The sequence below is a fragment of the Alosa pseudoharengus genome, unplaced genomic scaffold, assembly GCF_046254945.1.
Source record: "Alosa pseudoharengus isolate Yale_2024_CS ecotype anadromous, Long Island Sound unplaced genomic scaffold, YU_APseudo_1.1 YU_APseudo_1.1_scf_10, whole genome shotgun sequence".
Lineage (NCBI taxonomy): Eukaryota > Metazoa > Chordata > Actinopteri > Clupeiformes > Clupeidae > Alosa > Alosa pseudoharengus.
In genome coordinates, this window is record NW_027468565.1 from 3,533,859 (window position 1) to 3,556,026 (window position 22,168).

Here is a 22,168-nt window from a genome sequence, read left to right on the forward strand (position 1 = left end):
CATGTCACAGCCTACCTGCTCCACCACTGAGTTCTTATCATGTAGCCTCAACTAGGCTCGCACTCTCCACCACCTGCTCACTGTCCCTTGCTCTGTATATCCTCGTTCAAACTCAACGAAATTCAACATGTTGCTGACATATGCTAGCCTACTTGCTATATTGTATTGAAGCTTCTACATTGGTGTTCATTTTGCACAATTGTCACTACCGGCACCCGCCGCAATTTCGTGTAGGCAACTTCGATTAACTTTTGATGCGCTCACAGAATCCTGGCTCTGAGCCAAAATGGGAGGGGTGGGGCCTGACGTGAGCTGTTATTGGATCAGTCCAGTGTCAATATTGAAATGTAACCAATGGGCCGCTGATTGTCCTTCGTTTGGGCCGATCGTTGGCCAAAATAATTAAATTATATATATAGCCTATTCTATCGGCCCAAAAGGTGCGTCGGCCCACCGGGAAAATGCCCGGTATGCCAGATGGCCAGTCCGCCCATGGTTAGCACGTACAGTAGTAGTAGCCTATGTCTCAATTAAATTTAGTCAAAAATGCCCTCCTCCTCTCCTCGCCTTTGATGCTTCCCTAACTTCTAGCTGCAGTGTAGCCTATATCCTTAGCAATAATTAGATGCAGCATTGGGTCTTGAACAGGGATGTAGTGGAGGCTAAACGCAAGTAAACGCAGTTTCCACCTCTGAAATTTCAGAAATAGTTTATCCATCTCTTATTAGAGTTTATCCACCTCTCAAAAGAGTTTATTCACCAATTACAACTGTTAACATTTAGAAATCACAGAATTTATAGTTTTCCCACCTCTGATTTTAACACTACATTCCTGGTCTTGAAATATTCACAGGAATTAAATATTCATGTTGTTTTATCCGAAATTAGTTGTGCCGATGTAGGCCTATAGTCCATCTTATACACACCCTCACTCTCAAAAATAGGGGTACGGTTGGGGTACATTTTTGTTCTTTTAGGTACAACTTTTGACCCTGTACCTTAAAGGGAACAAAATTGAGCCCCTAAAGTACTAATATGTACCGTTCCTGGATCATTAATGTACCTTTTCGCAAAGGGACCATATTTGTACCTAAGGGTACAAAAAGTACATGGCCTGTCACTCAAAAGTTGTTGGGGGAGGAGATTCGGGACGGGAGCAACCGTTATTTTCCCCCTCAACTTTGTTCATCTCACTCACCAAGAAATGGAGCAACTTTCAGTGAGGAGCTTGGTGTGAGAAAACACATGTGCAGGATGGAATAATCTTTGTGGAAGAGGAGGCAAAGCTATTCAGAGGTAAGGTGTAGTTGCAATTTATCGAAATTTGGTTTGTACATTGTAAATAGCCTACTGTTACAGTAATGGAGTCAGATTGTTGGCTTAAAGGCTAACATTAGCATTCGCTAGCAACTTAGCCTAGGTTAGCTATGAATTCAGATATTTTTAAATGGAGTTCAAACTCCTTCAATAATGCATGACTATCGTGATAAATGGTAAGGAAATGATTTGTGTGTGTGTTTTATCTACTATTTCCCATGTCAATGTTAAGTTTTTGTGGAAGCCATTAAAGCCAACTTTCACTAGCAATCATTATCCTAACTAGCTTAGCCCATAGATATATGAGCATATCCTAGCACTGTTAGCCATACATACTTGCTAACTTCCCTGAAAGGCTGGTTTAATATCAACGGTAGTGCAGGTGAAAGAAGCCTGGTAAGTGCATACATGCAGTAAGCATGATCACTCTCAACACTGTCATTTTGTTTAGGTGAAAATTAATTAGTTGAGTTGCCTATGTTCACCAGAACATCCTGGTTGTCATTGCTTATCTAGTTAGAAGCTAGAGGGAGCAACTCAGAACCATTCTATAATGTTATAAAGTTACTCAGAGCTTGATAATGGTCTAAAGTAAATCTAACGTTAATCCTTCTCACAGATACCCACCAAGGCAGAACATGGCCACTTGGAAGTAAGCTTACCTTTCCTAAAGGATCTAATGGCTACGTAAGTTACCCAACTTGGTGTTTTTTTTGTAATGGTATTTTTCTTATTGATGTTAAATACATATAGAAAAGTATTGCATAATAAATTATGCAAATTATAATAATACAGACAACTTTTTGATTTTTTTTTTGTCCAATAGCAATTTATATATTGGTTAAGATTATCTTTGTGCTATTTCATTGTTGTGTCATTTTGTTTAATTATATTATTCTATTGCATGGCATTTGTCTCTCAAACACATAGTGGATTAGGCAGCTTTTGTTCATGAAGATACGGTGAAAAGGAGTAAGGAGAAGTTTGGGAGAGTCAGCCGGTCCATGGAACTTGTAATGAATCAACGCTGATCTATGCCAGGTGAGCAGATTCATATAGTTACATACATGTATTAGACAAGGTATTTTACACAATCTGTCTGAGGCTATTTATTTGTGTGGTTGAAAAAAATCTTATTCTGAGGTTTGTGTTTGCATTTTGCTTCCAACAGATGTAAAACCCCTGCTGTCATTGGTGAGGCTACCACTGCTATTGAAAATATGTGAACGTCCTGTAGATCGATCAAGTAAGGTTCCAGTCTAAGTCAAAGTGGATATATGCAGAGGAACAGAAGTTGAAGAGGGGGAAAACAGCAGCCTCTACTGCTGTTGACCTTTACTTAGCACACTCTCCTGAAGAATATGTTGGATTTCTGCCAGTTTTTGAAATTGAACTTTGGTGCATTTTGAGACTCTTGCCTTTTTAGTGGCTCGCCTCATGATTGGAAGGATTGGAGTGTGTTTTCTGATTGATTGATTTATTGGTGAGGTAATGAACATTGTAACAATATATTGTACATTTTTACAGGCTTGCTAATATTTCCCAAAGGCTTGCACATTGTTTTCTGAGATACTACTCTAAAATGTCGCTATATGACTCATTACATCACACATATCGTTCACTCAATTCTATGGTGTATGCACTGTGAATGAGATCTAAGATCATAGCTACTAAGTTACTGCAAGGACTTTGTTAATTTTGCAACGTGTAATGGTTATGGCAAGCAGATACTGTATTTTCATCACTGTCACATACACGAGTATTAACATGAACTTGAAAGCATACAAGGTTTGTTGGAGTAATTACTAGCTCAAATATTGGTATTTTATAGATCATATAAAGGTGTTATTAGTGCTATCGTGCAAATTAATATATTTTTTTCCTTCTGCGTATAAACACAATGTGGCTATTCAGGCAAAATATTGTAAACCAAAGTGTTTTATTATTTACACTTACATTAAGAGTCATAACATGTTTTACGTGAATATGTATATTGATATGGATATAAGATATTTTGATGTTTTGATATGAATGTGTTTTTAATATGAACATGTTAACATTTATTGTACCTGTATTCATGTGAAGTATTGTGTGTAATATCCCCCCAGAATAAACATTTAAATGTACTTATTGGTTGTGCATATATTTTAGTTATACCACCTTAAATTTTCACTGGGGTTGTACCCTTGAAGTACAGAATAGTACCTTTTAAGGGTACTATGTGATAATGATATATACAGGTACATTTTAGTCATTGCAGGTACACAAGTGTACCTTGATGGGTACAGATGGCTAGGGTACACAAATGTACCTGCATTCATAGGTACAGTATTGTACTTCAAAAGGGTACTGCCCCAGCGACAAGCATTTGTACCGACTTAGGTACACACTGGTACTTCCATTTCTTAGAGTATGAAGCCAACAAAGAAAATGCAAAAATAGAGACTTCATGTGTAATTATTCCATTTTGTGTAGTCATTCTATATCAGAACCTGACATAGGCTACAATCCAAATAGTCTACAAGAAACCTTTTATTATCAGTATGCATTTTGGGTAACCAAAAGTCCTTGGGGAGTTTCCATAGGGCATTACAAAACGCATGAGCATACATCATTCACAAGACTACTTTTACTTTTATACTTTAAGTAAATTTCCAAGCCTGTACTTTGTTACTTTTAGTTGAGTAAATAAGTTAAATCAGTACTTCTACTTTTACCAGAGTATTTTTTAACACAAGTATTTGTACTTCTACTTAAGTACGGGAAGTGAGTACTTTTGCCATCTCTGCTATAGAAGAGCTAAGTGCAGCAGTACACAGTATGCAAAGGGCTAAATCACCAGGTTTTGATGGGATACCCCCTGAGCTTTATACAACATTCTGGGAACAGCTTGGTCCCTTCCTCCTCGACATGATCAACTTCTCTATTGAGAAGGGCGAGTTTTCAAGGGATGTAAACACAGCTTTGATATCCTTACTCTTGAAAAGAGATAAATATCCATCTGAGTGCTCTAACTACAGACCTCTGAGCCTGTTAAACTCAGACTTGAAAATCTTTGCGAAGCTCCTAGCCCGCCGCCTGGAGTCCTATATGCCAAAATTAGTCAAACCTGACCAAACAGGATTTATGAAAACGCAAATGGCTGCAGATAATGTCAGACGCCTTCTGCACATTATTTGATGCTGCAGAGGGCAGCATGATACCAAGGTCACTGCTTTCACTGGACGCAATGAAAGCTTTCGACAGACTAGAGTGGCCATTCTTGTGGTCAGTCTTGGAGGTGATGGGCTTTAGTAATACTTTCATTGGAATGATTAAAGTTATGTATTCTAATCCAACAGCCCGAGTCTTAACCGGACGCACCTTTTCCTCTTTATTTCCAGTGTCTAGATCTTCACGTCAAGGCTGTCCCCTGAGTCCTGCGTTATTTGTCCTCTCCCTAGAGCCCCTGGCTCAAGCCATCCGTCAGTCTAGTATGGTGTCGCCAATATGTATTCGTAACACACAGCATCACCTCTCACTGTTTGCAGATGATGTTATGGTATTTTTAGAAAACCCTTCTCAGTCTATTCCTCACCTTTTGTCCATCTGTGAAGAGTATGGTAGCTTGTCAGGGTTTAGAATTAACTGGTCAAAATCTGCCCTACTGCATTTGACTGACTCCGCTAGCAATTTAAGCATCAATGTTAACACCCCCATTGTTAAACAATTTAAATATCTAGGTATTGAAGTTTTCCCCTCCTTAAATAAGATTGTTAAACATAATTATTCAGTTGCTCAGTGCAATGTTTTGAAAGATATGGAAAAATGGATGTCTCTCCCCATGTCTATTCAAGCTCGTATTTCTGTGGTTAAAATGAATGTTTTACCCAGGATTAATTTTGTGAGCTCCATGCTACCTCTTTCTCCTCCGTATGGTTATTGGCATAAACTGCAATCAGCAATATCTAAATTTATTTGGAAAGGCAAAAGGCCGTGAATTAAGATGTCTACTTTACAGAGGAGGAAGGAGGATGGTGGCCTTTCAGTTCCCAACTTAAAATTTTATTTTTGGTCCTTTGTGTTAAGACCTCTCCTTTTCTGGTTTGATCCAAACGCCTGTTTCCTGGCGTACTTTAGAAAGTGCTATGACAGCACCTTGGTCTTTACATGATGTTCTCTTTGCCAACATTTCTGCTAAACAATGTTGTAATATTCACTGTTATATATGTGAATTAAACAGACACTGTTCCGCTCATACTGGCGCTGCCATTCTTTATTGACTTCCGATTGCCACTGACACGCACTTAATTGACGTCATTAACAGAACATTCTAACAGAAGATTCTAAGGATATTACATCCCCCTTCTTTTGAAAACAAAACGTGGTCATAAACATACACAGAGTAGCTGCCATACATACTTATGAACTGTCATCTTAAGTCATTTTCATCAGTAAATTTATGCATGGCAACAGTGTGATTATCATGTCAACATAGACATTTGAACCATTGGGACAGCACAACTGAAGTGTAACTTTATCAGGTATTTTTTCTGATAGAACTTATTGGTCTCATTTCTTAACCAAGGTAAGTATTCCAACAAAGTAAGACATTTCCACAACATTTTTTTTTAACTTCACAAGTCTAACATTTCTCTTGGCCGTACTGTGCGGCCTGACCCTGTGGTAGTGTAGTGTGCTGGTTGTATGCCTTGTGTGTGTTCTGTGTTTTGTTGCAGAGTGACAGGCTCTAGTCCATAGCCATTTGGTGGACCCTCATGGTTTGTACCACCCTCTGGAGTCTGCAAGAGGTGACGCCTGTTTCGTCTGAGCGTGTGGCCTTCATCAGTGCAGATGTTGTACGATCTTTGGGTATCTGCTGTTTCGGTGACTGTTGCAGGTTTCCACGTCCCAGCTGGGAGCTGGTAGCGGACTGTGGCACCCACTGGTAGTGCAGGCAGTGTCTTGGCTGTTCGGTCGTAGTACTGCTTTTGCCTCCTTTGGCACAGTTCTCTCCTGCTGTGGACTGTGCTGCGACAGGCAAGCTCTGGCTGCAGTTGCTTTTCAGTGACCGGGAGGATTGAGCGCAGACGCCTGCTCATCAGCAGCTGCGCAGGTGACTTCAGTCCATCAACCGGGGTGTTTCTGTATTCCAATAAGCTGAGGTAAGGATCCGTCCCCTGTGCACGCGCTTTGTCCATGAGGGCTTTGGCAGTCTGGACAGTCTTTTCAGCCAACCCATTGCTCTGTGGGTACAGTGGGCTGCTTGTGACGTGCTCAAAATCCCATGCATGAGCGAATGCACAGAACTCCTGCGAACTGTAGCAAGGTCCATTATCACTGATTATGGTCTGAGGTATTCCAAACCTAGCAAACATGGCTTTCAGCTTTTGGATGACGGTTGTGGAGGTGAGGCTGGTGATCTTCTCTACCTCAAAATATCTGCTGTAATAGTCAACTGCCACTATATAGTCAGTGTTGTTCCATGTGAATAAGTCTGTGGCTATTACCTGCCAAGGCCTTTCGGGGATGGGATGTGGAATCATTGGCTCCTTTGGGGCGGAGTTACGTCGCTTGAGGCAGATGTTGCAGGATCCTACTAGCGCCTCTATTTGTTTCCCCATGCCGGGCCAGAGCACCACATCTCTTGCCCGTTGTTTACACTTTTCCATTCCTAAATGTCCTGAGTGTATGCGTGCAAGCATTTCAGCCCTGAGTGAGTGTGGTATAATGATTTTTTCTCCTTTTAGCAGGATGCCGTTTGACTTGGAGATCTCCTCACGATGATTCCAGTATTCTGTGACAGCAGATGGGCATTTTGTCTTTGACTCAGGCCATCCTACCAAGGTAACCCGTGTCAGTACTGAGAGCTGTTCGTCTTGGGCTGTTGCAGCTCTGATCTCTGCCATTTTCCTGTCGCTCACCGGAGCGCTGCTGATCACTGTGTGTATTTGTGAGTCCATACCTTCACTCAGTGACTGGTCATTGCATTCAATTGGCTTTCTGGACAGAGTGTCCGCAACTGGGATTTGCTTTCCGGGCTTGTGTGTAATGGTGATGTCGTACCTTTGCAGCTGTAGCATCATGCGTTGTAACCTGGGCGGTGCAGCTGCCAGTGGCTTTCGAATGATTGCCTCTAACGGCTTGTGATCTGATTCAACGATTACCTGTCGGCCATATAGGTACTGGTGGAACCTCTTACATCCAAAGAGCACTGCGTAGAGTTCCTTTTCAATTTGTGCATAGTTCTGTTCAGTCTCATTTAGTGCCTTGGATGCGTATGCAACTGGTTTCTCTCCCTGGAGCAGAACTGCTCCTAAGCCGCATTTGGATGCATCAACTTGCAGTTTCACATCTTTGGTATGATCAAAGTATGTGAGAACAGGGCCGGGCTCCCGTGTTATGAGGTCTTTCACCAGTGTGAATGCGCTGTTAAGGTTTGAGTCCCATACAAATTCATTGTCCTCCTTTAGCAACTGTCGGAGTGGATCTGTGGCCTCTGAGAGTTTGGGGGCAAACCTTGAGAGGTAAGTGATCATGCCCAATATGGTCTCCAGCTCTGCTCTGTTGCGTGGGGGGGGCATGTCTTTTATGGCTTTGATCTTGTTGGGGTCGGGTCAGATGCCTTCTCGTGTCAGCCTGTGCCCAAAGTAACTCACCTCTGGCACACATATGACACTTTTATCCTTGTTCAGCTTTATGCCCTTCTCTCTCATTCTCTCCAGCATGCCACGCAGGTTAGTGTCGTGCTCGTCCTTGGTGCGGCCATACACCAAGATGTCATCCACAATGGCAGCGACGCCTGGAAGTCCCTCGTAAGCCTCGTCGACTCTCCTCTGAAACTCATCCTGTGCTGAGATGATCCCGAAAGGGAGCCTCTTGAACCGATATCTGCCATAGATGGTGTTGAATGTAGTGAGCATGGATGACTTGTGGCTGAGTTTTATTGCCCAGTACCCAGACCTAGCGTCTAGGACGCTGAAGTATTGTGCACCAGCTAGTCTTGGTGTGACATCATCTAGAGTGGGGAGCGGATAGTGGGGTCTTTGAATAGCTTTGTTCAGGGAACGGGGGTCTAAACATATTCTAAGCCTCCCAGTTTTTGGCTTTTCTACCACCACCAAGGCATTTACCCACTGAGTCGGCTCTGTGACTTTCTGTATGATGTCCATTTCTTCCATTTCTTTTAGTTCGTCTTTGAGTCGGCTTTGTAGGGCATACGGGATACGGCGAGGTGGACACACCACTGGTGTTGCAGCTGGTTGGAGGCGAAGGGTGCACTCACCAGGAAACAGTCCAATGCCTTCAAATACGTCGGCAAACTCATCTGTGATGCCAGTGTGTGGCAGTGCGTTGACCATATGTACTAGTTTTACCATGTTCAGGTCTAGGCATGCTCGCATTCCCAAAACAGGAGGTGCATTTCTTGCACAGACTATGTCAAAGTCTAGCATGACTATTTGTTTTTTATATCTGCATGTGAGTTTGCATGACCCTTCCACGACGAGCCTCTGTCCACCATATCCTGAGATATTACTATCTGGTGGGCTTAACACTTTATTTCCAAACACTTTGTGGAATGTATCTGCTGGTATTATGTTGGCTTGGGCACCCGTGTCTATTTTAAATTTTAATTTGTGCCTCTTTTCCCCTAATTCCACCTCTGCATATGCCTGTTCTTTGGCAGTGTTAGCATGTAGCTTTGTAATTGTGTCAATATACAGTTCATCTGGTGGCCGCTCCTCTCTGTCTGAGATAACATGCACTCTCTTGGGCTTGTATTTTGTCTTTGGTTGCTGTGTGTGTGTCCTACACACTTTAGCAAAATGGTTGAGCTTCTTACATTTGTTGCATTGGCGTCCTTTGGCTGGGCATTCCTCTGTGCGTCCGTGTTCTCCCCCGCATGCTCCACACTCCTTGTTCCATGCTGTATTTTTAGGGTCAGTCCAGTTTGTCGTGCGTCCATAACGTGTATGCTCTGATTTGAACGGCTTTCTGCTAACTGCATGAGCTGACTGGTTAGCTGTGCTAGCAGTGGGACTACGCATAGTCTTTAGCTGCTGCTGCGACAGCTCATATGTCCGTGCAATATCAATAGCATTCTCTAACGTTAAGTCTGTGTGGCATAAAAGTTTTTCACGCACTTTAGGAGAATTTGTGCCAAAGACGATTCTGTCTCTAATCATTTCGTCACTGTTAGGAAAATTGCAGTCCTTCACAAGCAATCTTAGCTCGGTTACAAACAGGTCGAAACTTTCCCCCTCCCCCTGTACTTTCTGGTGGAATTTATACCGCGCGAAAATGGGGTTTGCTCTGGGTTTAACATAGGCTTCAAACCTGTCGTAGTACGTGTTGAGTGCTTTCCTTTCATCTGCTGTAAGTGTCCATGTGCTAAATATATCCCTTCCTTTTTCGCCAATCCATAGAAGTAGATAGCTGCACTTTTCTTCTTGTCGTTTGCTGTGTAGCGGTCCGGAGAACATCAGCTCTACATGTTGGCGTAACTTTTTCCATGCGTCGGGCAGATTGGATGAATCCCAATCCATCCGTGGCGTGGGGACACCTGTGTGCTCCATCTTCCGTCGTCAGGTTGATGTGAGAAACACTGGTCTATAATTCTGACACCATGTAATATTCACTGTTATATATGTGAATTAAACAGACACTGTTCCGCTCATACTGGCGCTGCCATTCTTTATTGACTTCCGATTGCCACTGACACGCACTTAATTGACGTCATTAACAGAACATCCTAACAGAAGATTCTAAGGATATTACAAATGTCAGCTACGGTTTGGCCCCATTATTTCTCATCTCATCAAAGTATTGGTCGAAACATATCGTCATATTTCATGTAACTGGCACACACTTTCTCCATTATTTAATAATAAAGCACTTTTGATTGGTGGTAGACCTATAGCGGCTCTACAGTGGGAACAGAGGGGGGTGCATTATCTAAAAGACATATTTACTAAGGCTGGCTTGTTACCGTTCTCTGATTTGCAAAGCACATTCAGTCTGCCACGTTCCTCTTTTTTCTTCTACCTTCAATTAAGATCAGCACTTAAAGCATATGGTGTTCCCTGGCAATAATCTCTGCCCACCCATCCAATCAGACAATTATTTTCTGTACAGTCAAAAACCAAGGGTATGGTGTCTAGGCTTTATCAGTTTCTGGTGATACCTCACCGCTTTGGCCTCCCTGTAGAGAGGATTTGGGAACGTGATTGCCCAGATCTGGTTGACGAAATTGATTGGCATGACGTATGGTCTAACATCACAGAAGTCTCACGCAATCCAGACCACCAGCAGATCCATTACAATTTCGTTTATAGGACTTACCTTACCCCTGTGAAAATGCATCACATGAAAATAATCAATAGTCCTTTATGTACTTTCTGCCCACTAAAAGCTCAAGGTACATATCTCCATATGATCTGGGATTGCTCTCCTGTCCATCAGTTTTGGAACAACATTGCATCCAATCTATCTACCTTGATTAATAACACTGTATCTGTTACTATTAGTGTTTTGATTCTGAACGACCTGTCAGTCTTGAACGTCTCCAAAGTGCTGAAGCGTGCTGTATATGCTGGACTTACAGCTGCTAAGAAAATGGTTGCAACTCGCTGGAAACCACCTCATGATCTGTCTGTACGGACATGGACTCTACTTTTCTTGGATGTCGTCTATATGGAGCTCTCTACAGCGCGAATCAATGGAGCGTCAGAAAAGACACAAGACACTTGGCAAAATATTGCAGAATCTTTAAAACGGCTGCTGTAGGCCTATGCTAATCCTTTCTGCTTTGGTTTGTGCACATCTGATCTGTGTAATATTTGTCCCTCTATAAGTGTATAAGTGTTTTTTCTTTTCTTTTTTGTTTTGTCTGCACTGTAACAAGATTCCGTGATTTTCACAGCATCACTGCTGTTTTTGGGGAAAATGTGTACTGTATTTGTGAATACAGTATGTTGCTGTGGTTTCGCTATGAATTATGGTCAAAAATGGTCAAACTACAGTAATAAAAATTTGCTGCGAATCATAACACAGTAATAAATCTGACTCCTCCCTCACTTGTCAGCTTTTTGAAATTTTTGAAAAAACATGGCGGAAAATCAGTTGGGGTTTTCTGTTTTCTTTTTGCACATAAATACAAAGTTAAGCTCCCAGATAGCAAGGTGACATTGATATTATGTTGATTTTCCATCCAAATCATCATTTTGAAAAGATATTGAAAAGTCATGGATTTATGGTTTACTGGGAAATTTTGACGTGGTGATTGAAACGTGCACCGCGCGACGACGTTTGAACTGTCCGGCGGGAGATCATTTTTGAGCAACAGTTCAGTCAGTCAGACCAACGGTGTTCAGCACTCTGACAAGTTCGCAGCTCCACCTTAATGGTAAGCAAGCATTTATTTATGTAACGTTAATGTTTCATTGTGAAAGTGTACTACATTAAATTCGGGCATGTGTACAGTCTATGTACGTTGTACTGTCTAACTTACAACTCATCCATGCTTGTTGGATCAACTAAGTAAGTAGCAGCTAACGTTAGGCTAGCTATCATAGTTGCTGTTGCTGTGACGGTGGCATTAACGTTAATGTTTTATGTTACGTTAACGTTATGGCAGTCTCATTTATATTAGGCCTACCTTAGTTCTCAGTAAGTTACAGTTTATTATATTCATATCATTTATATAAAACATTCACTAGTAGTGCTAGGCCTAGTATGTTACTGTCACAAATGTTAGGCTGAAGATGATGTGCTGCTGGTTAACGTTAACGTGGAGGTTTAGCTGACTTATGTAACGTTAACTCCCCGTAATCATGTACGGTTTTGTGAGTTTAATAGGCGAACTTTAGCAATATTGATATAAGTTAACTTTAAATCACATCTGACTATCATTAACCGTTGTTCGGACGAACAGTGCGAATGGCTGTTGCTGCAAGCAAACTTCATCAATGAGCTCACCCAGCTGGCTAACGTTAAATATAGCAGCTACCTTGCGAAACTGAGTTATGCTAACACCATCTTCAGCCTGGCATTTTGACAGTAAACTCAAAAAACATACAGTATATATATATAAATGATTATTCTAAAGTTTCACTTGTAAGTAGCCTTCAGTTTCAGTTGAACATTGTTATCTAACACTATTTATCTTTTCTTCTTCTATTTCTGCTAGGTGCTGCTTCACTCTGCTACTGGTGGTGGATCAGGCTGACTGCAACCGTTGGTCTAACGTTAGGATGCAGCACACGAGAATTTCTAAACGGAAAAAAGTGAATAAATGTACTTGCTTTTCAAACTGATAACAAGTTGTCAATGGTTATTTATGCAAGTTTGTGTAGCCTAAACCATACCTAGGCCTAGCCAAATTTATCCTGGCTGTAGATAAAGCAGGATATGAATTTCCCAAAATTACTGTATATAATATTACAGCACTGGTATTACTACTGTACTTAGTTACAGTATGATCCATAAGTACTGTGATTAAAAATACGGTAGACAATTCAATGCTGTATACATTACAGCACTGGTAGTACTACTGTAGTTTGCATTTACAGTATCAGGCATAGGTACTGTGATTTCATATACAGTAGGTGTACTGTAGAGTGAAATACAGCAACTTGCTGGTTATTTGCTGCCAGCAAGTTGCTGTAAATTTTACGTTAAACTTTTTACAGTGTGTGTGTTTGTGCTTGTCCATCGTTGTGTGCTTGTTTATGTTTTTGATATTGTGATGTTTTTATGTCTCCCTCATTCCCGTCTTTCTTCTCTGTGTTTTTTGTCCTGGGACTCGTTCCTATGTCTTGGGCATATTGTATGTAATTAGAAATTATAATATGACAGTATGATGGTGTTTTTATAACCCTGTGTGACATTACCTAATAAAAAACATTTGATCACAAAAAAAAAATGTCTTAATCTTTTTTAATGTCAATTCAGATAGTTGATTCTATGCCTCAGCCAGCTATAGCCTCATGACCTTTAACCTCTACCTGTGACCCCATGATCTTTAATGCCTTATCAGTTAATTTAGGCTTAATTAACTGTGTTGGGTTTAATGAGGATCCTTCAATCAGCTTGAGAGGTATAAAACAAACATTGCATGTCAAGTATGACCTCACGTGACCTTGACCTTTGACCCCAAGACATTAAACACCTACTAATTTCATCAAGAACTTATGGTGAGTAAGTATACCAACTTTGGTAAAGACACTTTTACCAGTATGGGAGATATCAGCTAATATCTATATGTGATAATATACGATTGTGGCCCAATAAATTGAAAATTCTTAATCTACATGAAATTGCGGTTCGATTGATACCAAATATCCTTCAACCCTAATTCGCTCAGACTAAAAGGAAAGGTTTCTGTTTCAAGTCAGTCAAGTCATGATGTCATTAACACACTTTGTAGGCTTGTAGTAGTTCCTCATCCATCTCCAGACGTGTTAGCTGCATGTGAGAAATTTGTGTGTCAGCTCCTCAAAAATGGTTTTCAAACAGCTAAAGCCCTTCGGTGGAACATGTTTAAAACTCTAAAACCCAACCAGGGAGTGGAAAAACTCGGAAACTAGGGAAATCCCATCCCTATGACTGCCCTACCATCACCTATTGCTGTCCCCATGCTCGGATTCCTGCCCGCGGAGCCTAGCGACCCACTACTTGCCCGATGACAACTCCTAATCATGAACAATTCATCCCGTACACTGGACTATTTGAATTTTCTGAACTAAATAGGATTCATGCATTATCATACTGGTTATGTAGCCATCCAACCACTTTGTAACATATACCTCAGGTGGCTCTAAATACCATGTTCTATTCTCTGTATATAGACCTACTGTCCTGTAACTGACCCCAGGCAGATGGGTCAGGCCCTTGAGTCGTGGATCTGCTTGAGGTTTCATCCTATATGTTTCTCCAATTCTAGGAATTTTTTCCTCGCCCCTGTTACTCATGGGCTCTGTCTGAATGTTTAACACTCTGTAAAGCGCCATGAGACATGTGTAATGTTTTGACGCTCTATAAGTGAAATTAAATTGAAATTGAAGTTCTGAGAGCACACAGGCAAGCAAATGTTTGGGCACAAGATACAGTGCCTGCTCCAAAGATTCTTGACTCACTATCACTGGGATGGAGGCATATTATTGATGGGCAATGGGCTCCTGTTCTGTCAAAACTTCCACCAGCACCAGAGGCTGTGGAGCTTGTGAAGTGCTGTTGTCCTGCCAGCCAATGCAGTAGAAGGTGTTCTTGCAAGAGTAACAACTTACCATTCACACAACTTTGCAGGTGTGAAGGCTCTGAGGAGATGTGCACCAATAGACCTCTCCAGAATAAGTCCCGCCTCCGTAACTTCCGTATCCATCCAACTTCCGGTCATCAAATGTCTATGGGAAATAACATGGTGTTTCGAAAAATCATACCTGTCAAACTCTGTAGGTGGCAAAGTAGAAAAAGCTGGTGGGCCGATTGGCCTACATACTTCTGCCATCTGGTTTCCACTGGATTTTTTGATTGTCGGTGCCGTTAAAGTAGTAAACGATTATTAATGCTAACCGGGAGCTAGTTACAATGTATGCGGGCGGAGGAGGGCGTTAGATCAAAGATTGTTAAAGCGGAGCAAGATATTTCATCAGGAGCCACTTCGGGGAACCCGGATCGCACGAGGGGGGCTCATAATCCCCCTTTATGCAGAGCAGAGGCAGCGACTGCTCCATTGAAGTCTATGGGCATAGCTCAGAATTTTACCACATATGCTAAGGTCTTGGTTCTATAGAGTTAGGAATGTGAATTTGTGACGTTTTCATGATCCTCAAACCCTTCTGAACATTTCAGGTACATTTTTAGCATTTTTGAGCATTCCAGTCTGGAGAAAATCGACTTTATATCAGGTGTGCGCCGGTTATTTATGCCGCTGCTGTTGGCAAGTTGCAACGTACGCTCATCAATACGTCATCGACACGCCTCTTTATGCAGACAGGATTCGATCCCCATTTTGCGCCCATAGACATGAACTACGACGAAGTATCTTGCTCCGCCTTAACGATCTTTGGTTAGATCTCGCTCACAATCTAACGTGATGGTCATTTTCACGTGTGATTCACGCTTGATTTCAGTGGTCTATAAAAGTAAATCGTTGCAAGGTTCAGCCTCTTTTCAACACGACTTAACTTTGGTTTGACTGTGCTGAGAGTTTGTTGGCTGTTATTGGGATATTTGAAAAAGAAAGAAATCGCCGACAAAGACACTAAAGACATGACGAGACGAGATTATTTTTTCCACGAAAAACAGATAATGATAAGGAGACTAGGAATCAGAGGCAGAGTCGTATTGAGTCGATAGCTTTATTTTGCATGACCTTGATCAGAACAGTAACATTTTCAGAATGTATTAACAACCTATCAAACATGATGATTTCATGCAGGGTTAGTGCCACCTCCGTAGACAGGCTCTGTTGCCACGAACTCTATTTCAGTAAAGACAAACTATGAAACATTGCCGTTGCTATGCAACCTTGACTCAGGAAGTCGCGGCGTCCGAAGCGTGCGTTAGCTTAGTGCCTCTTACTGATATATTTCTACTTTAACAGCACCGACAATCAAAAAATCCAGTGGAAACTAGATGGCAGAAGTATGTAGGCCAATAGGCCCACCATTTTTTTCTACTTTGCCACCTACAGATGTTTGACAGGTATGATATTTCGAAACGCCATGTTATTTCCCATAGACATTCGACGCCCGGAAGTTGGATAGATACGGAAGTTACGGAGGCGGGACTTATTCTGGAGAGGTCTATATTACAGTTTTTCTCAGTCGCTTTGGTGCTTTTCTCACATCACTATTAAAGGAATTATCCGGAGTAAAATGGCTTGATCAACTGGCTTGATGAAATTCATTCTGGACTCTCTATTTGACCACATAAAGACCTCAGGATACTTCGGTTTGGCTTTAAGGACCCTCTACTCACTACCACGTAAGTGTTATGTTGTTTGGAACTGTAGAAGAGGTATAAAAATAGCATTTTGTAGCGGCGCAATTGAAATGCCCCGCTCACTTCCAGGCTACGAGTTGTGACTGAAAACGGTACAATCGAACTTTCTCAAAACACATCCGAATTACATAATTTTGATGTCAACTCAACGTATGTACCCCCAATCATCCGGAAATCGGTCTAAAGTGCATTTTACTCCGGATAATTCCTTTAACATTTGCACAGCAGTTAGTGCCTTTCTCCCAACAATTAGTGCAAACTGCAAAACCTAGTGGATAACCTGCAAAAGCACGTCACTTGCTCAAAATGGATAGTACATTCCTCAAAAGCAAATATTTATGTCAATGAAACTGCCAGTGTCATCAAAATGAGAAGTCTTGACATCATCGTTTATGAACAAGACAGTCAAATGGCTTTGTCATGTTTTCATTACGACAGTTTACAGTTTTTCTCAGTCGCTTTGGTGCTTTTCTCACATCACTATTAACATTTGCACAGCAGTTAGTGCAATTCTCAAAACAATTAGTGCAAACTGCAAAAACTAGTGGATGACCTGCAAAAGCACGTCACTTGCTCAAAATGGATAGTCCATTCCTCAAAAGCAGGTATTCATGTCAATGAAACTGTCAGTGTCATCAAAATGAGAAGTCTTGACACCATCGTTTATGAACAAGGTAGTCAAAAGCAGGGGCGCAGGAGGCACGGGGGACGTGGGGGATATGTCCCCCGCAGTGCTAAACAGACAGCCGTAGTCCCCCTCACTTTTGATAAGGAAAAAAAGCCTTATAGGTACGCTAAATAAATAATAACCTATAGGATTTGTGCTAACTATGTAAAACTCCCCATTAACAGCATCACATCACTAACCACAGCCATCTACAGCTACTGTAAGACGGCACAATCTCATATTCACTCTGTTGGATATCTGAAGCCAGTTTGTCTACTAACAATCATAAAATAATCCAGGCTACTTGCTTAGCATAAATCATTCATCATCATCTTTATTTGAGTCAGGCTGGTATTCGAGGCAGGCTTTTTAAAATATTTCTCTGCATTAAGACATGCGTTTCGTTTGGAGCGGCATACCGGTATCAAAAGCATTTTCGGTTTGGTTTGGGATTTAATTTACTTTTGGACTGTTTGATTATATTGCTAAATGTTGGGACTGATGGGCACTGAAATCTGGGAGATATTTGATGGTTCACTGTTAAGTTTCATGCAGTTGAAAAAGTGTCGGGATTTCCACTGCTGTTTATTGCGAGACAAGGCAGCCCTTCATTGAATAGGGGTTGTGCTGTAATGGAAACCTTTTTGCGTAGCCAAGTAGCCTAAATTGAGTTATTGTTTAATTATGCATGATTTAGTACTTTTTTAATAAAATTCGTAGGCTGGAATGCCTTGAGTCGCAACAATTGTGTTGAAATGTAGTAGGCTTCAGCCTCTGGCAATTAGCTCGAAAGGGACGACAAGAGAATGAGCTTGAGAACGTGTGTTGGAGACCCATGGTAGAAAAACGACTTTTCTTTGCCAACCGTAGGCTATTAATCCAACCAACATAATACAATACAATACATATAATAAAATGTTAAGAAGAGGTGTTATTTCATTGAGAAACAATGTCTTCTAGTGGACTGATGGCAATTGTTGGTATGGTAGGCAATTGTTACCCCGACTTGTATGGGAACCTGCCTTTATTTGTCCTGCTATAAATAGAATCAATCCCGGGCATAATTTGAGGATTTATGGTAGTGCTCAACTCCTCCTGCTCAGCATGACATTAGCTGTTATGTTTATTGATAACAAACTAAACTAGCCTATTTGTCAACTCGTTTTCACTAGCCTAACTATAAAATACAAGTCTATCAACGTTTTTGTTCAAAGACATTTATTTCAAACATAATTTGAAAAGACACAAATTGGATACTTCAGTTACCTTGGTGCATAAATCCCAGAGAGTAGGCTACCACATCCCAGAGTGATGGCTTAGCAGTCTTATCCGTTCAGTGTGGGGTATAAACAAGCTGAGAATTTAGCGGTGTCACATCTGCCTGTCACAGACGTGAGGAGCTCTTTGAAGCTTGGGATAATGTACTAGGCTACAGTAACAGTATTTTATTTTACTTATGTATTTTTTTTCAATATTATAAATGCTTTGTTTAAATGTTGTTGGAACAAATAGTTGATTATAAAGGCAACTTTCTGTTGCAATTTTCTGTGTGTTTTGGACTGGTAACTTGTTAAGCAAACACTTGTTAAGTTCTAACGTTGCATAAATATGAACTGCAAACAAACAGTGGAGAGTTGATTTGGTTTATACCAGACAATTTAAGTAGGCCTAACTAGGCTATTTGATCATGTAGTCTATGTTTGGATAATAGGCATGATGATTCATTCATGGCTTCATAAAATATCAACATCCCATGTTGCTTTTTTCTACCATTGGCCCAAGTAGTGACCAGTATTCTACCATTGGCCCAAGTAGTGTGAAATAAACCTAAAAAAATAAAAATAAAAGTAGAATTGCACATAGCAAGAAGCTGGTCTGAGGGCAGATCTGGCATTGTGCTCATCTCAGTTTTCACCATTTTTATCAAAAAATATTTTGAAAACAATCAATGGTATTATCTTAATATTCTGGCAAGTTTAAAATATGATGGTCGAAAGTGGGCCAGAGGTGGCGATCCGATATCTGGAAATCTGATCTCAGTATGGGTTTGTGTTCACAATTTGGTCCCCCTCACTTTCAAAATATCTCCTGCGCCCCTGGTCAAAAGGCTTTGTCATGTTTTCATTATGACAGTTCTGTCAGTGTTTTCCAATGCAAAAAAAGGTCAGAATCGGTGACACTACCTAGACATGCTCAAGACAGCACTATACAGTACTTGTACAGCCATTTGAAAACTACAGTAAAGTTACACATTGCTGTAGTTAGGTGAGTAAGTGAGTACAAGACACTGAATACGTACATTTTTACTGTATGCTCTTTGCAATTCTACAGCATTGTGACAGAATTTGATAACTAGTTCAACAATTTTGTATGTAATGACTCAAGCAATGAAATGAAGACTATTAGTTTTATTGGGAACGACTTTTCAGCATTCATAAGTATAGTTCATTTTGACTGACATGACATAAGCAAATGATAATGTTAAAAAACAGCAGAGAATTGTATGAAAGCAACTGATACATGTCCAAAAGTATTTGCAATTTGTTCAGAGGAAGGAGAAATTGCTACTATGATGTGCACAAATGACTAAATGTTGTGGAGGTTGAACTAATAGTTATGAGAATTTTAATTCTGATTTGAAAAAAGCACCAAAGCGACTGAGAAAAACTGTATGCTCTCAGTGATTTCCCATGCAAAAAAGGTCAGAACTCGGTGACACTACCTGAAAATGCTCAAGACAGCACTATACTTGTACAGCCATTTGAAAACTACAGTAAAGTTATAAATTGCTGTATTTAGGGGAGTAAGTGAGTACAAGACACTGAATATGTACATTTCACAGTTTTACTGTATGCTCTTTGCAATTCTACAGCATTGTGACAGAATTTGATAACTAGTTCACAAATTTTGTATGTAATGACTCAAGCAATGAAATGAAGACTATTAGTTTTATTGGGAACGACTATTCAGCATCCATAAGTACAGTTCATTTTGACTGACATGACAAAGCAACTGATGCATGTTCAAAAGCATTTGCAATTTGTTCAGAGGAAGGAGAAATTGCTACTATGATGTGCACAAATGACTAAATGTTGTGGAGGTTGAACTAATAGTTATGAGAATTTTCATTCTGATCTGAGAAAAGCTAACCTGGCCCTAGCCAGATGAATGTCGTTCCGCTTAGCTCCGCCTAGCTTCACTCACATCCATCTGGAACCTCTTCCATTGAGAGTGATTTCTCCAACCAACTTTATGGTTTAGCCAATCAGGACGCAGGGCGGGAGTTTCATAGATGTGACATAGCGTAGAAGCGACTGTGAGACTGTTATCAGCGTCACGGGTTGGCTTCGATGTGAGTGGTTGAAGTAGCACGTCAATAGATGACGGACAAGTGGCTTATTCAATCATATGCAAGCATTTTTTGATTAGGTCCAGCCTTCTGAAGCAACACTTCAATGGATCGGTTCCAGATGGATGAGTGGAGCTAGGCGGAGCGAAATTCATCTGGCTAAGGCCAGGTTAGAGAAAAGCACCAAAGTGACTGAGAAAAACTGTAAAAAGACAGTGACAGGGGTGAGGATAAATACTTGAGTGACAATGACAATGTTTTGTTGAACTTTGTTTTCATTTTTTCCATTTTTTCTCCAAATTTCTTGGCAAATGATGCAATACATCTTTTGAAAATAGTCTGTATCTCACTCGTCTACCTTATTAGGTTTATATCAAAAAGGTGACCACTTTAAGCCTTTATATTATTTTTCTGCATATTGTCCGCCATCTTGAATTTTGGCACTGAAAATGAAGAAAAAAATTGGAAACAGGTTGTTTTGTATTCAATGCAATTAAAAAATCACCAGTTGCAAAAATCTATATGAACCGTTCCTAAACTTTCCGGTTGCACTGTATCTATTACAGTTTTTCTCAGTCGCTTTGGTGCTTTTCTCAGATCAGAATGAAAATTCTCATAACTATTAGTTCAACCTCCACAACATTTAGTCATTTGTGCACATCATAGTAGCAATTTCTCCTTCCTCTGAACAAATTGCAAATACTTTTGGACATATATCAGTTGCTTTCATACAATGCTCTGCTGTTTTATAACATTATCATTTGCTTATGTCATGTCAGTCAAAATGAACTATACTTATGGATGCTGAAAAGTCGTTCCCAATAAAACTAATAGTCTTCATTTCATTGCTTGAGTCATTTCATACAAAATTGGTGAACTAGTTATCAAATTCTGTCACAATGCTGTAGAATTGCAAAGAGCATACAGTAAAAATTTACGTATTCAGTGTCTTGTACTCACTTACTCCCCTAACTACAGCAATGTGTAACTTTACTGTAGTTTTCAAATGGCTGCACAAGTACTGTATAGTTCTGTCTTGAGCATATTCAGGTAGTGTCACCGAGTTCTGACCTTTTTTTTGCATTGGAAAACACTGAGAGAACTGTCATAATGAAAACATGACAAAGCCATTTGACTATCTTGTTCATAGACGATGGTGTCAAGACTTCTCATTTTGATGACACTGACAGTTTCATTGACATGAATACCTGCTTTTGAGGAATGGACTATCCATTTTGAGCAAGTGACGTGCTTTTGCAGGTCATCCACCAGGTTTTGCAGTTTGCACTAATTGTTTTGAGAAATGCACTAACTGCTGTGCAAATGTTAATAGTGATGTGAGAATAGCACCAAAGTGACTGAGAAAAACTGTAATTGTTTTGAGAAATGCACTAACTGCTGTGCAAATGTTTATAGTGATGTGAAAAAAGCACCAAAGCGACTGAGAAAAACTGTAATGAAACATGATACATCACTGGCACTTTGTATACAAAATAACTATAAACTGAGCTATTCCGATATTCATATTCCTGTTTCTACTAGCTACCCCACATACCATATTAGTTCTATGAAAATTTAAAAAAAATGCAATATTATTTGCAGGCAAAATACTGATTGATGCCATGTGGGTACCAACAATGAGTTTACAATACCTTCAATATCACCAGTGTTGCACTTTTTCCCCAAATCTAGGGCCTTATATAAAACTAATGGGCATGCAGTACAAACTTTTAATGGTCCAGTTATACTGAGAACATAACTTGTCGTCCATCCGCTTGGCAGAAAGCAGATTATTATCCCAGCGCAAAGTTTATTCTTATCTTGCACGTCTCTTTTTTTGAGCAACAGAC

The 22,168-nt window shown here is 40.4% G+C and overlaps 2 long non-coding RNA genes across 2 annotated transcripts; both read left to right on the plus strand.

The window, feature by feature from the left end:
* Window positions 1-936: 936 nt before the first annotated feature.
* Window positions 937-2,555, plus strand: LOC143139078 (uncharacterized). The gene is made up of 4 exons (XR_012990335.1): window positions 937-1,296; window positions 1,937-2,004; window positions 2,248-2,358; window positions 2,489-2,555. It is a non-coding gene; the product is annotated as an uncharacterized LOC143139078 (long non-coding RNA).
* An 8,641-nt stretch (window positions 2,556-11,196) lies between these two features.
* LOC143139083 (uncharacterized) lies at window positions 11,197-12,617 on the plus strand. The gene is made up of 2 exons (XR_012990336.1): window positions 11,197-11,701; window positions 12,485-12,617. It is a non-coding gene; the product is annotated as an uncharacterized LOC143139083 (long non-coding RNA).
* Window positions 12,618-22,168: the final 9,551 nt, after the last annotated feature.